Source organism: Psittacula echo, assembly GCF_963264785.1.
Source record: "Psittacula echo genome assembly, chromosome: 2".
Classification (NCBI taxonomy): Eukaryota; Metazoa; Chordata; class Aves; order Psittaciformes; family Psittacidae; genus Psittacula; species Psittacula echo.
The window spans coordinates 122680343-122693633 of record NC_137737.1 but is presented as its reverse complement, the minus strand read 5'-3'; positions in this window follow the sequence as shown (position 1 = coordinate 122693633).

Here is a 13291-nt window from a genome sequence, read left to right as displayed (position 1 = left end):
GTACATCCTGGAGCAGGAGCCTTCACCAGAAAGCAACTGCCTCCCTATTGCAGGAGCTGGTTGAACGGCAGGTATTTCCAGAGAGAAGAGCACATTAAACTAGTTTTCCATCTATCCTAGGCACAGGCTTGTTCACGGTACCAAGGAAGGGGCCACAAAATGAGCTTGCAGGTCTAGCAGGTGTATATAATACATGCTGCATGATTTTTCTAGCTAAGCCACAATTTGAGCTCCTACCCCAAGGGTGACCCCTGGGAAGTTGAATAGGATGCTGCAAAGTTTATAATACCAATATATGCTTCCCAACCCCCCCGGCTCTCATCCCCTTTCCACATGGGAACGTGTATCTCTTGAGTATGCACAGCAGCCTGGCCCTCACCTGAGGTTTCCGCTGCCTCTTGCCACAGCTTGGCTCAGCCAGCCCGGCCAAACCTGTCCCGCAGGGCATGCCAGCCCTCTCTTCGTCACCTTGAAACCCTTCCCCAGTGTAAGCCATGCTCCACGCCTGTGCTACAGACTCTGCTGTATTATGTCCTTATGGAAAAAGGCTGGCAACTGGGCCGTAGTGGCCCCTGCAAGGAAAGTGAGGGTTGCTCCCAGCCCCAGCACGGCTCCTGCTGCTCTGCTGCCCCCTAAAACTCCAGGCTCATCACACAGGAGATTTTGGTGCTGCTGCCCCATTTCTTGCTGCGTCCCTCTGGCAGCACTGATGATATCACGGAGGAGACAGGACAAATCTGGTCTCTGCTCAGCCTGGTACTCACTAAAGATCCTGCTCACGAGGAGACTTTGCACCAGGCTCCAGCCTTTCCCAGCTCCATCTCTGCCACCGAGATAGGCAGCACTGGCTGAAACAAAGAGGGAGCAGCAGCAGCTGCGGGAAGCTTTTCCAGAGAATAAATATTTCTATTATTTCCCAGCCTGACTGGAAGCATTCACGGGCTGTGAGGAGATGGTTACTCCCTCAACTGCTTTACTTATCTCAGCCACTCTAGGTGGTGGTTATAGCAAATGGCTCCCTTGCAGGATAACAGAGCCCTTAAAGGGCTGCTGTCTCCAAGAGAAAAGTTGATGCTGACTCAGCTGCTGGAAAAATCAAGCAAAACATGGAAAAGGCACGAAAGTTTGTTCGCAGCCTGAGGAGAGAAAATAAGGGAGGGATTCTGAGAATAGGAAGACGCTGAATTCAGGCGCATCCGCTGGCGACGCGAGGGGGGAGGCCGGGCAGGCCAACAATGGAGCAAAACAAAACAACACAAAGGCAGGAAATGCACAAGTTCAGGTTCACACGGAAGTTCAGGTTCACACAGCGTGGCCGGGGCAGCTGTCCCACGCACGGCACAGGTACAGGCCACGCATGGCTGCAGGGCCCCCCGACACGGCGGCAGCTACGCAGGGTCCTGTGGCTCTGCCCCACACCGAGCTGTTTGGTGGGGGTTTGTGTGTTTTGCTGCTTGGTTTTTGTTTCTCTCTCTAAACAAGCACTAACACCTAGTAATGGGGCTGCGGAGCTGAGCAGGTGGTGCGGATGGTGCAGCATGCAAAGTGTCTACACAAAGATGGGTTTATAGCACGCTGGAGAAGCAGAGTATTCTTTTCAAAGCCAAATATGATTAAAAATCAAAATAGCGGCTGTCCCCTGTGACTTCTGCTTGCTGAGGATTTGTTAACGTGCTAGACAAGTTTTACAGTCCAGCTACTCTAGCTTTGATGAGATAACCAGATCACTGTAAAACATGAAATCTATATTACTGTGCGCCCTCAGTGCTGCTATTTCTATAAGCATTTGGGCAGGTAATTTTCAGCAGGAGCATGTCTGCAGTTAATTTTCACTCACTACTAATTGTGGGGGCTTCTTTCTGCTGTAATGTTCATAGCAAACAAAATTTACAGAAGGCTTTTAACATTCATTAACCAGAGGGTCTTCACAAGTTTATTTCTGTTGCAGAAAACAGCATCACTAGATGCTGAGCAAGGCAGCGGAGCAAGGGCTGCAGGCACAAAGGACAAAACCACATGAAAGTCCACTTGGTAGGCTCAAAGGTAAAATGGTTCATGAAGACTTCAAAACAAAATGTAGATGGGAACTGAACTCATCCACCTAACTCAGGGCCGAGTTTCCAATGTTTCCTGGGTCCTTTGCCATGGTGGTTCCCAGAGCCATGGGTTCACAAAGCCTTTTCAGTCAGCAGAGAGGAAAGGACACTGGGTGCCCTCAGCCACACTTGCCAGGTCCATCACCCTTGCTGTCATGCAGGTGGGTTACAGCTCTCGGAGGCTGAGCAGGGAAGCGCTGGTTTCCATCACCAGGCTTCTCCCTGTCCTTTCCGAGATGCTGTTGCCAGTGTTTTAGGGGTTGCATGAAACCACAGCTGAGCCCCCCACTGGGCTCTGCTGCTGCCAGAACAGCTGAGCTCATCAGCATGGAAAGGAAACAAAACTGCAGCTCCTGATCTGTGTTGGGTGCAAACCAGGAGATCACAGAGCCATGGAGAAGACACACAGATCCCAGCACATGTCAGACCCGCACTGAGACACAAAAGGCTCTGACAGTTTTTGATGAGATGGCACCTTTTCCTGATGACATTTTGGCAAGAGGGAGATGCCTTACTCCTGTCTGGCTTCTCTATTGCTGCTTAAAGAGAAGAACCCCTCTCACCAGAGCCAAGCAGCAGCGTGCAAACTCTTCTGTGCAGCAAGGAGGTCTTATCTAGTGCCTGTAAATCCCCCCACAAATTTATAGCACTATATAAAAGTTTAAAAAGAAGGAAGAGGCCACTGCTCTGAAAGGAGAGGAAGTGGTGGGGAAAGGAGTAGAAAGAGGCTTAATTTGTGCAGTAGCCTGGAAAGAGTCCATAGGGAGTTTAAAAAGCAATTGTGTTTTGCATCCTGAAATTAGGCAGCGAGCCGCTCGCTGTTTGGCTGAGGGTGAACTGGTCAAATGTCATGACATGTGAGGGATAACAGCAGCTTTCCATCCCCTGTGGGAGCCGTGGATGGGGAGGGAGGGTCACTGCACCGGAGTAATATAAACCCCAAACCAGACCAAAATGAAAAGGACAGGAAAGCATGGACAGAAATTTCAGCAGAAGGCCCTGGAGTGTCACTGCAGCAGCACACAGAGGCTCTAGTGTGGCTGGAGAAAGGAAGAAGATGCACAGGGATGGGGGGTGAGTGAGGGGGAAGGAGAGCTGGATTATAAACCACTGTCAGCTTAATTTCATTTCCCAGGAAAATAAAACAACTATTTGTAGGCACACAGATGAGAACAGGGAGATGAGATTCAGCCAAGACAGGTTTGTCAAGAACATACTGCATCAAATCAAATTAATTTCCTTGTGTGGTGAAATAATAGGCTTTGTGGATATACTTGAGGTTAGCAAGGCTTTTGACAGTCTTCCAGACATCCTCCTAAGTAAACCGGGGCAGCATGCTCTAGCTTGAACTCCTGCAACACCACTGAAAATCAAATTGGAAACCACAAAAGGATTTAGTTTATGGTTAGAAGCAGATTCTGTGAAGCCTCCCGGGACCTGGTGCAAACAGTGTTTAGTGGAGAACAGAGATCACACCTTCACTGAGAGTCTTCAAATATTTTGAATGGCAATGTTCATGCTTGAAAAAGGTCTTCATTCAAAATGATGAAGTGAAGAAATGTTCATACAGTCCTATGAGAAGCAGCACAATACTACAGCTATGCAGCAATAATGCATGGAGGGATGACCGGCCAGAGGACCTCTGGGAGAACAGATCACAGTCTGAGAGCCACACAACAGCACAACACGTCAGGGGTGTTGGATCTAGATGATCTCAAGGTCCTTTCAAACCCAAACCATTTTATGGTTCTATGTGCATGGAAAACACGAGTAACATGAATAGGCAAGAACTACAGCAAAGAGAGTAAGCTGAACTGCAAGCGAAGCACAACATGGATTGTGGGATCTCCATATCTTGAGGTCTTCAAGAATAGGTTAAGCAAATATGACCATAAGAGCCTAAAGGGCCCTTTTTTAGGGCAATAGATTTGTTAGATGTTCAAGGCCCCTGCCAGGCCAGTGAGAGGCAAATACACATTGACACAGTAGTGAAATAAAATGTTTGAGCACTAGCCCTTCAGTAATAACTCAGGCTATGCAGTCCAATAACTTAGGACAAATTGGGTTATTTTGTTTGGGATCTGGATGCTGTAAGACCAGAATCCAGAGTCAGGATGAGTTTTACTACTACCTTCAATATGGCCAAGTTTTCACCCTGGGATTCCAGCTCCCTCCACCATCAACCACGACTCTCAATAATAATGTTTGTATCACCCATTTTTATTGACTATTTCTCCACTGCCCAATAGGTCACTCTGTGAAATGCCCAAGACAGCCTGGCCTTTTAAAATTACATGCAAATATGTAAGGGCTCCAACAGCTTTCCCCGTACCCATAGGAACCACTGCCTGCACCCAGGTCAATGTGTCCTATTACCTTCATGTTTTGCTTTGCTGACATTTATGAATGCCACTGCTCAGTTAAAGAAAATTTTATTGGGCTAAGAAAGCAGGATATGGTGATGTTCATTACTGGGATAACTTCTCCTTTCATTCATCATAGCCATAACTAATTTTCTAGCATGGGTATAGGCTGAGATTTAAAGCCATCCTCATGAAATGAATTAGCCCCTTTTCTCATCTTATTTGGACTTCCCTATTGTGAATATACTCAAAGCGTAATAGCGAGGCAATTTATGAGAATGAAATCTCATCTGAGTCCTATTCCTTGCCCTCTCTCTGGTGATTTTATTATGCCAGGGTGCCTCTTCCCATTTGTTTAGAGGGCAGGCTGCATTCGTTATCGTAAGTTCAACAGGTTGTTTAGCATACATCAGTGCACGGCAGGAAGTGGAGAAAGGCCTTGGGTGCACAACATCCAACAGTCTAAGCACGCAGCTGGGCTCCGTGTGTGAGGGGTGTTGCTGCACGCAGCATCTCAGCACCAAGGAAATCTTTAACAAAGGCTCACGGTGGTCCAAAACCCAAATCCCACTAAGCCACAGATCAGTCCTGGAGGAAGAGATGGATGCAGTAACTTGTGGCCATGAAGCCCGACCCAACCCAGGGCTGGTATCCGGGCATCAGCACACCTCCCGTCACTCCCAGCCTGGCAGGCAATGCAGATGGAAACACAGGTAGGATGGATGGACTCCTTTCCTCCAGAGAGGAGTGTGCAACTACTGAATCTGGTGAGTTTTAAAGCCATCTTTCTGAATTGAATTAAAGCTTTCCATCATCTTATTTAGAGTTCCCTGTTGTGAATATAATCACAACAGTATGTGGAGAAAGCTGCTGACTTCTGGGAACAAGCATTCAGCTTCAAGGGAGCTCAGGAAAGCTCAACAGAAGAAACAAAAGTTTTTGCAAAAGCAATGGAACGCAATGACAATGCTCTGAGGCCCTGCTCAGGGACTCTGGTGTTTGCAAGCAGCTAAAGTTCCCCAGGCCGTAGTACAAAAGCTTCCACCTTTTGCTTGTGTCAGAAAACTCCAGTGCTAAAAATTTCTCTGTTGAGGTGGAAGCAAAGGCTTTTCTGGGTTGCAGAGCTCTAGGCTTGTCAGTTTGCAGGCAGTGCCTTAGTTAAACCAAGGGGTAGCTATTCAGAAACTTTGAAAAGGCCTTTGGCATCAAATGATTGACTCCAAGCCTCTCTTTTTTTGTGGTTTAAAGTTAACACCTTGCACAGAAGAGCAGATCGTGGCAATCACACAGTTATAATGATCCCCTTGCAGGAGGATGGAGCTGGAACCAGGGAGAAAACAACCATGGCCATCAGCAATGCCCCTGCCCGCAGCTGTGGCGGCTGCATGGGCTGATGTTCCATGACCTCCATCTCCGCCACTGCTTTGAGGCTGGTACACTGACAGACTGTAATGGCTTATCTTAACAGTCTGAGGTCCAAAGTACAGCAGCTCACAAAGCATAGCGTGCAATAGCATTGGCAGTTTAAACCATCCCGCTGTCTGTCCTGGGAAAATCTCCATCCACCTCAGCACTGAGTTTCTATTATGAATTGACCACTTCAGCAGCCAGCATGCAGATATGAGGAGGAGTTTTTGCTGGTTTAGTTTCAATAGAGTTGCAAATAAAGATCAGCACTGGTAGCTTCTCACAGATTTTACTTTTGGAAAGCATTTGATTCCCCAGAAAATTGGGATGTAGCTAATTAAAACCACACATATCATCCTAACATCATATCCTCACTACTGAACTTCTAACCTGACATAAATACATTGCATACCGTAACCTGTTTCTCCTGATTATTAACCTTGAACATGGCAACCTATAAATCATCAGTGAAACAGCTGGTGCTCAGCATTGCCCCAAAGGTGTATGATTACGATCATTTTATATATATCTTGGTATGCAGACATGAAAAACGCATTGAAGAGCTTGGTATTGTAAGACTTATTGTAATGAATTTTCTTAAAAACATAGATCATGCTTAAAATAGGTGTCTGCTCATTACAGTGTAGTCATTTGTATCTTCCTGAATGACTTGTGCAGAGCTTGGCTGATTTCTTGCAGTCAAATGTGATTCCTAAACAAATTCAGAATGGTCAGCAAATTCCTAAACAAATTCAGAACGGTCAGCAAATGTGCTTCAGGGTGAGGCTTTCATTTTTTAGCCTTATGCCTTTAATTCTGTGGGACTCAAACTTCCAAAAATATCAAAGGGATTACGGGTCTTTCCCATTGGAGAGTCATCTGCAACACTTGGCGTCACATCCATTGCTACTGGGATTTCAGTAGCTGCTGCTAGCATTTTAGCTGAGGGAATGCAGTCTCATATGAGGTTCGGGGCCAGCAAACACAAGAATTGTGCAACTGTAAACCAGTAATAAAACCAAAAGGAATAGACTTCACTTAAAACACGACATAAAACTAGAATTTGACAATGAGCTTCTAAAACCCACTGAATCTGCTGGCCTGGAGCTCAAGGAACATGGAGAATTAGTCTGGAGAGAGTTGTCACCTGGTGACATTTTGATCTTCAGGATAGCATCCTCATCTTTTCCATCCTCCAGACAGTCAGTACATACATGCAGCCTGCACCAGCCAAAAACATGCTTCCTGATCTAAGACTACCCAGCACTGATCTAGTGAGCACCAAGAAGTTTGTGCCACAAGTTCCCATCATACACACATTTTGCAGGAGGCTCTAACTGCTCGTGTCCAAGGTAGAGTGGTTGTTGGCAGGTGAAGGGAATCATAAGGGAAAGGCCCTGCATTTTGCTACTGATTCATACCAGCAATGTATCATTTGCAGACAAAACCATTCTTTCCCAGTTGGTTATGAGAGGATTTTTCCTCCTCTGGTTCCCCTCCCTACTGAGGTTCCTCTGTCAGAAACTCTGCCTGATGGAATAGAGGGGAGAGCCTTTTAGTGCCAGTCCTGTCCATGCGTTTTCCCTAGGACAACAGCGTTGATGAGTGAAGCTCTCCTTGCCCTTTCTGTAGTCTCCATTTACAAAGTGCACCAATACAAGAAATACTCTATTAAGGACTCCTTTACTGCCCCCATATTCCTTCAGTCTTCACCTTTCGCTGGAAAGGCATCGCTGCCACCTTGAACCAGGAAAGGACATCATGGTATTCCCACAGAAATCCCCACATTCCTCCCTGGTTCTGATTTTCCCCATGACAATTTTGGTTCACTGTAAGCACAGACATTTGCATGCAATCCTCTTGCACGTTGGTCATCAGCGAGATCAGTGCAGATTTAATTTGCTTTTGCCTGCTCACAGCATATTCTCCCCTACCTATCAGACAGAGTGAAGACAAGCATAAAAACCAGCTCCACAACCACAGATTATTTCTGTTGCTCAAACAGTAAAGGCAAGAAAACCTGGTAACACTGCACACAAATGTTGCTTGGGTCACTGCAGGCATGGGGCCTAAGAAGAGATCTAAAAAGCTACCTCTCTGTGAGGAATAAATGAAGCACATGGCAGAGAAGTATAATTTGTTCCAATTTAGTTAAGATTCTCTTGGCATGCCAACTTGCAACTGCTTTAGGAAGACTTCATTAAATAGCGTGCAAGAAAGCCCACTCATCCTTTAGCTTGTACACAGTGAAATCTACTAATGAAAACAGTTTCGCAAATCCTATTCCAAATCCAGGTTAAAAACCATCCATCTCTGAGATGGTTGTAGTCAAATGCTACACGTATTTAAGTGCTGGTACTGCATAGCACGATCCCTACTAGCCATCAGCAGAGAAACTGATCCAAATTCATTAGAGGCTGTTACAAAGAAAGGGTGCCAAGAAGAGCTGACAAACATGAGGTATTTAGCAACACGTACTGAAAACAGGCTGAAAGATCTTTTGGAGCTTGCCTCTCGTGGCTTCTAGAAAATTGCTTTTTTCCTTTGGGTTAAATATAGATATACAGTAAGTAAGAAATTATGACAGCTCTTCATGTGGCAAGGGAAACTAATAGGGCAATGAAAAAGTTTGCTCAAGTGAAATTAAAGCTACTAGATGCCTTTTTTTTTCCCCCGAATGCTCCTTTTCACTGCGGTTGTACAGCATCAATGACAGAAGGTGCTCCTTGGTAGGAACTGGTACTTGGATCCCTACTAGACTTAAGGTCTTAAAACCACCGATTTCTGCTAAAAGCCCAGTGGACACTGGAATCATCGGCTAACCACTTCCTGCTATCTGACAGAAAGCAGACAAGGCTGGAAAACCCAGGAATACTATCTTCTCTCTGCTCACCCCTGATGTACCCATAAGCTCCCTTATTGAAGCAGCTGAAAATAAAGCCAAAGAAGAACTAAGGGAGAGCTTTTCAGCACTCCTGCATGACCAGGGAGAAAAGCTGTTAGCTTGGAGTATACTAAAGCTTTAGCAACCTTAACTTCAGATTGGCCCCATCAGCAGAGCAATGTGTACTGCTGGAGTGGAGAACGTGAAGCTTTACTGACGCAAATCCTGCCACTTAAAACCAGTGTCTGAACATGCAACGCTGGTAACAGCGTTAGTCAGGTGAAGTGGCTGCATCATCAGATGCAGGTATGGCCAAGGAAGTATTAAAGAAACATGAATCATAGAATCACAGAATGGTTTGGGTTGGAAAGGACCTTAAGATCATCTGGTCCCAACCCCCCTGCCGTGGGCAGGGACAACTCCCACTAAACCATGTCACCTAAGGCTCTTCACAGCATTCTCTTCTCCAGGCTGAACAGCCCCAACTTTCTCAGCCTGTCTTCATACGGGAGGTGCTCCAGTCCCCTGATCATCCTCGTGGCCCTCCTCTGGACTTGTTCCAACAGTTCCATGTCCTTTTTATGTTGAGGACACCAGAACTGCACACAATACTCCAAGTGAGGTCTCATGAGAGCAGAGCAGAGGGGCAGGATCATCTCTTTCGACCTGCTGGTCACGCTCCTTATGATGCAGCCCAGGATACGGTTGGCTTTCTGGGCTGCGAGCGCACACTGAAGCCGCCCATGTTCAGTTTCTCATCGACCAACACCCCCAAGTCCTTCTCTGCAGGGCTGCTCTGAATCTCTTCTCTGCCCAACCTGTAGCTGGGCCTGGGATTGCTGTGACCCAGGTGCAGGACCTTGCACTTGTCATGGTTAAACTTCCTAAGGTTGGCATCAGCCCACCTCACAAGTGTGTCGAGGTCCCTCTGGATGGCATCCCTTCCCTCCGGCGATCAACCGAATCACACAGCTTGGTGTCATCGGCAAACTTGCTGAGGGCGCACTCAATCCCACTGTCCATGTCACCAACAAAGATGTTGAACAAGACCGGTCCCAACACCGATCCCTGAGGGACACCACTCGTTACCGGTCTCCAGCCGGACATTGAGCCATTGACCACAACTCTTTGCGTGCGGCCATCCAGCCAGTTCTTTATCCACCGAGTGGTCCACCCATCAAATTGATGTCTCTCCAATTTAGAGACAAGGATGTCGTGTGGGACAGTGTCGAACGCTTTGCACAAGTCCAGGTAGATGACGTCAACTGCGCTGCCCCTGTCCATCAGTTCCGTAGCCTCATCGTAGAAGGCCACCAAATTGGTCAGGCAGGATTTCCCCTTAGTGAAGCCATGCTGGCTGTCACCAACTGCCTCCTTGTTTTTCATGTGCCTTAGCATGCCTTCCAGGAGAATCTGCTCCAAGATTTTGCCAGGCACAGAGGTGAGACTGACTGGTCTGTAATTCCCCGGGTCATCCATTTTCCCCTTCTTGAAAATGGGGGTTATATTTCCCTTTTTCCAATCATCGGGAACTTCACCTGACTGCCATGATTTTTCAAATATGATGGATGGTGGCTTAGCAACTTCATTCGCCAGCTCCTTCAGGACCCATGGATGGATTTCACCAGGTCCCGTGGAATGTGGTTCCTAAGTTGATCTCAAACCTGATCCTCTCCTACAGTAGTCTTCACTCTCACGGTCCCTGTGTCCGCCTTCCAAAACTTGGGTGGTGTGATCAGAGCACTTGGCAGTGAAAACTGAGGCAAAGAAGTCATTGAGAGCCTCATCCTTCTCCAAATCCACGGTAGCCAGTTCTCCTGATAGCTTCCAGAGAGGGCCTATGTTGTCCCTAGTCTGTCTTTTGTTTGCTACACACCTATAGAAGCCCTTCCTGTTGTCTCTCACATCCCTTGCCAGATTTAATTCTAACTTGGACTTAGCTTTCCTAACCTGGTCCCTAGCTTCCTGGACAACATCTCTGTGTTCTTCCCAGGCTGCCTGTCCTTGCTTCCACTTTCTATAAAATTCTTTTTTTCTTCTAAGTTAGCAGCTCCTTATCCACCCATGGAGGCCTCCTGGCCTTCTTGCCCCATTTCCTTCATGTCGGGACACAGTGCTCCTGAGCTTAAAGCAGGTGATCCTTGAATATCAACCAGCACTATTGGGCCCCCCTGTGTGCTAGGGCTATATGCCATGGAACCTTACTGAGCAGGTTCCTGAAGAAGTCAAAGTCTGCTCTTTTGAAGTCAGGGGCAGTGAGCTTGCTGCGTGTGGATGACAACCAACCCTCCTCCTGAAGAATTCAGTGTGCTGATTTATGTTCACATTTCTATGATGTACTATGCAGTCAGAACAAAAAGTATACCCAAGGTCGAGAGGTAGCAAGCTGCACAGCAGTAGCAATAGCTGTAGCCCTGCCCTGAAAGCAGGACTCAACAGGACAGTGAGAAGTGAAACCCAAGGCTTGGCACATGGTTTTCCATGGAAGCAGGAGACGGCAGGGAGAAGCCGACAGGTTTGGTCCCTCACAGTGGGGTAGCAGGTTTGCCATCAGTGGCATCAACTGATTGAGGGGGCTGTATTACGACAGCCGGAGATGTAATGAAGATTGTCATGTTCAAGGATGAGCTGAAGTCTCTTACCCAGGCAGTCCTAATCAGGGTGGCTTGAGTACCACATGATTGTTGCTAACATTAGCCTCGCAACATCTCTGTGAAGAAGGCAAGTGTCATTCTCCATTCTGAAGATTGGAAATGCAATTAAAGCAACCGCCTCAGGCAAGCAGACAGAATTAGAAATTGAATCTGGAGCCCTGGTCTGCTGGTGCGCCCACAGGCTCACCCTTCAAACTTGGGAGTAGGCTGCTTACGACAGTCAGTGGGCACTGTCCACCTGCAGCCAGAGAGGCAGGCTCCCCACATCTGACTCCAGCAATCACTCCCGCCTAAGCAAATAGGCACAAAAGAGCAAACACTGCTTGCAAAAAAAAGCGCATACCCCACTGGTCACTGGAGTGCTACAAGCTGGAAGCAATGTGATGATTGTGACAGCTGAGAACAAATTCAGCTATGTTTGACAACTTCCAGAAAATATTGGCAGAGGACAGGGAGTCTGCACTGCCCAGCAGCACCTTTGTGAATTGATTAGCCATATAGCAGATGGCAAGCCTGCTGCAGACTGAGACAGCAGAAGATGGCCAGTCTGGTTGAGAAGAACTTGAAGACGACTGGGAGGAAAAAGCATGTCCTTACAGTGACAGCTCAAAATGGTATTTTGGAAATGTCAGATGCACAGCAGATGAAGAACAGGGATGAGTTTTAACATCTTCTCCAACAATTTATTACGAGCACCTGTCCAGCTCATAAAGCAAAATTATACGGCTTCGTTAAAACCTTTCGCTTTCACCTCTTTTCTTCACAAAAATCCTTACAGAAATGTCAAAGTTTCTTCTTTTAATCTTCTGAACAGTACTTACGCAAGTCATTCAGGAACCAGTGATATGTTTGAGAGAACCTGCATGCTTTCTCTGAAAGCAGGCATGCCTTGAAAGTTTGGGTTCAGGAAAACATATTCTGGACAAAAAGCAAAGGCTTCACTTCCCTCCTCCTGCCACATATTTTTGGGAGGGGTTTGGCACATGTTTGGGGAAAATTCGTATTTTAAATGGTTTTAGGAAATGCCTTGGGCTATTCAGAGTCTGCACAGCTGCTCATCAGTAGCCAGCCATGGCTGAAGGAGCAGAAACTATGGATTGAGAAATATGCCATCTTTGTCTGGTGCGGAACAATGCCGCTGCAGTGACATACAATGGCTGTCTCTTACTTTCTACTAGCCCTTAGAGAAAAAAAAAAAAAAAAAAAAAAAAAAAAAAAGAAAGAAAAAGAAAGAGGGAAAGAGGAAAAAAAAAAAAAAAGAAGGCTCATGGAGTTTCCTTGCAAGGCCTCTGAGTGGAGGGAGTGAATATTAGCTCTGCGGCCACAGATATGCAAATCCTCCCCCGGCCCAACAATAGCAGAAGCCCTGTGGGAGGAGACCGATAGCAGAGACCAGGCGGCTGCTGCTCCCAACTCGTAAGCCTGCAGAGCCCACAGGTTCTTGGGACTTCCGAAACACTGGACTGTCAAAGCACTGCCCAGGAAAAGGAGAGCTGCAAGAGCTCTGTTGTCAGAACCGACCGCTCATCGCCCGCAGAGCGCATCGTTCCTAAGATGTTTTAAAGCTTATGGTTGGCTGGCTGTTCAGTTAATGGATTCAACTGCCCGAAAAACAGATGAATCTATGGTTCAGCATCTGTATGTTGCCCATTAGGTTAATAATGCTCACATATGAAAAGTTGGAACTAAAAGAGAAAGGAGCTGCTGTAGTGAGACCCGTTAACAATGCTTGCACCTGCATATGCCCAGCAAACTTCCTAAATGGGTGGGATCGGTTTTCAGTTTTAATGTAGACTGCAATTACCAGGATTTAATGAAGTCTCCAACTTGCAGCTATCACCTTTAAGCAAAGACTGAGAGAGCACAACTAACAGGTTGGAAATTACC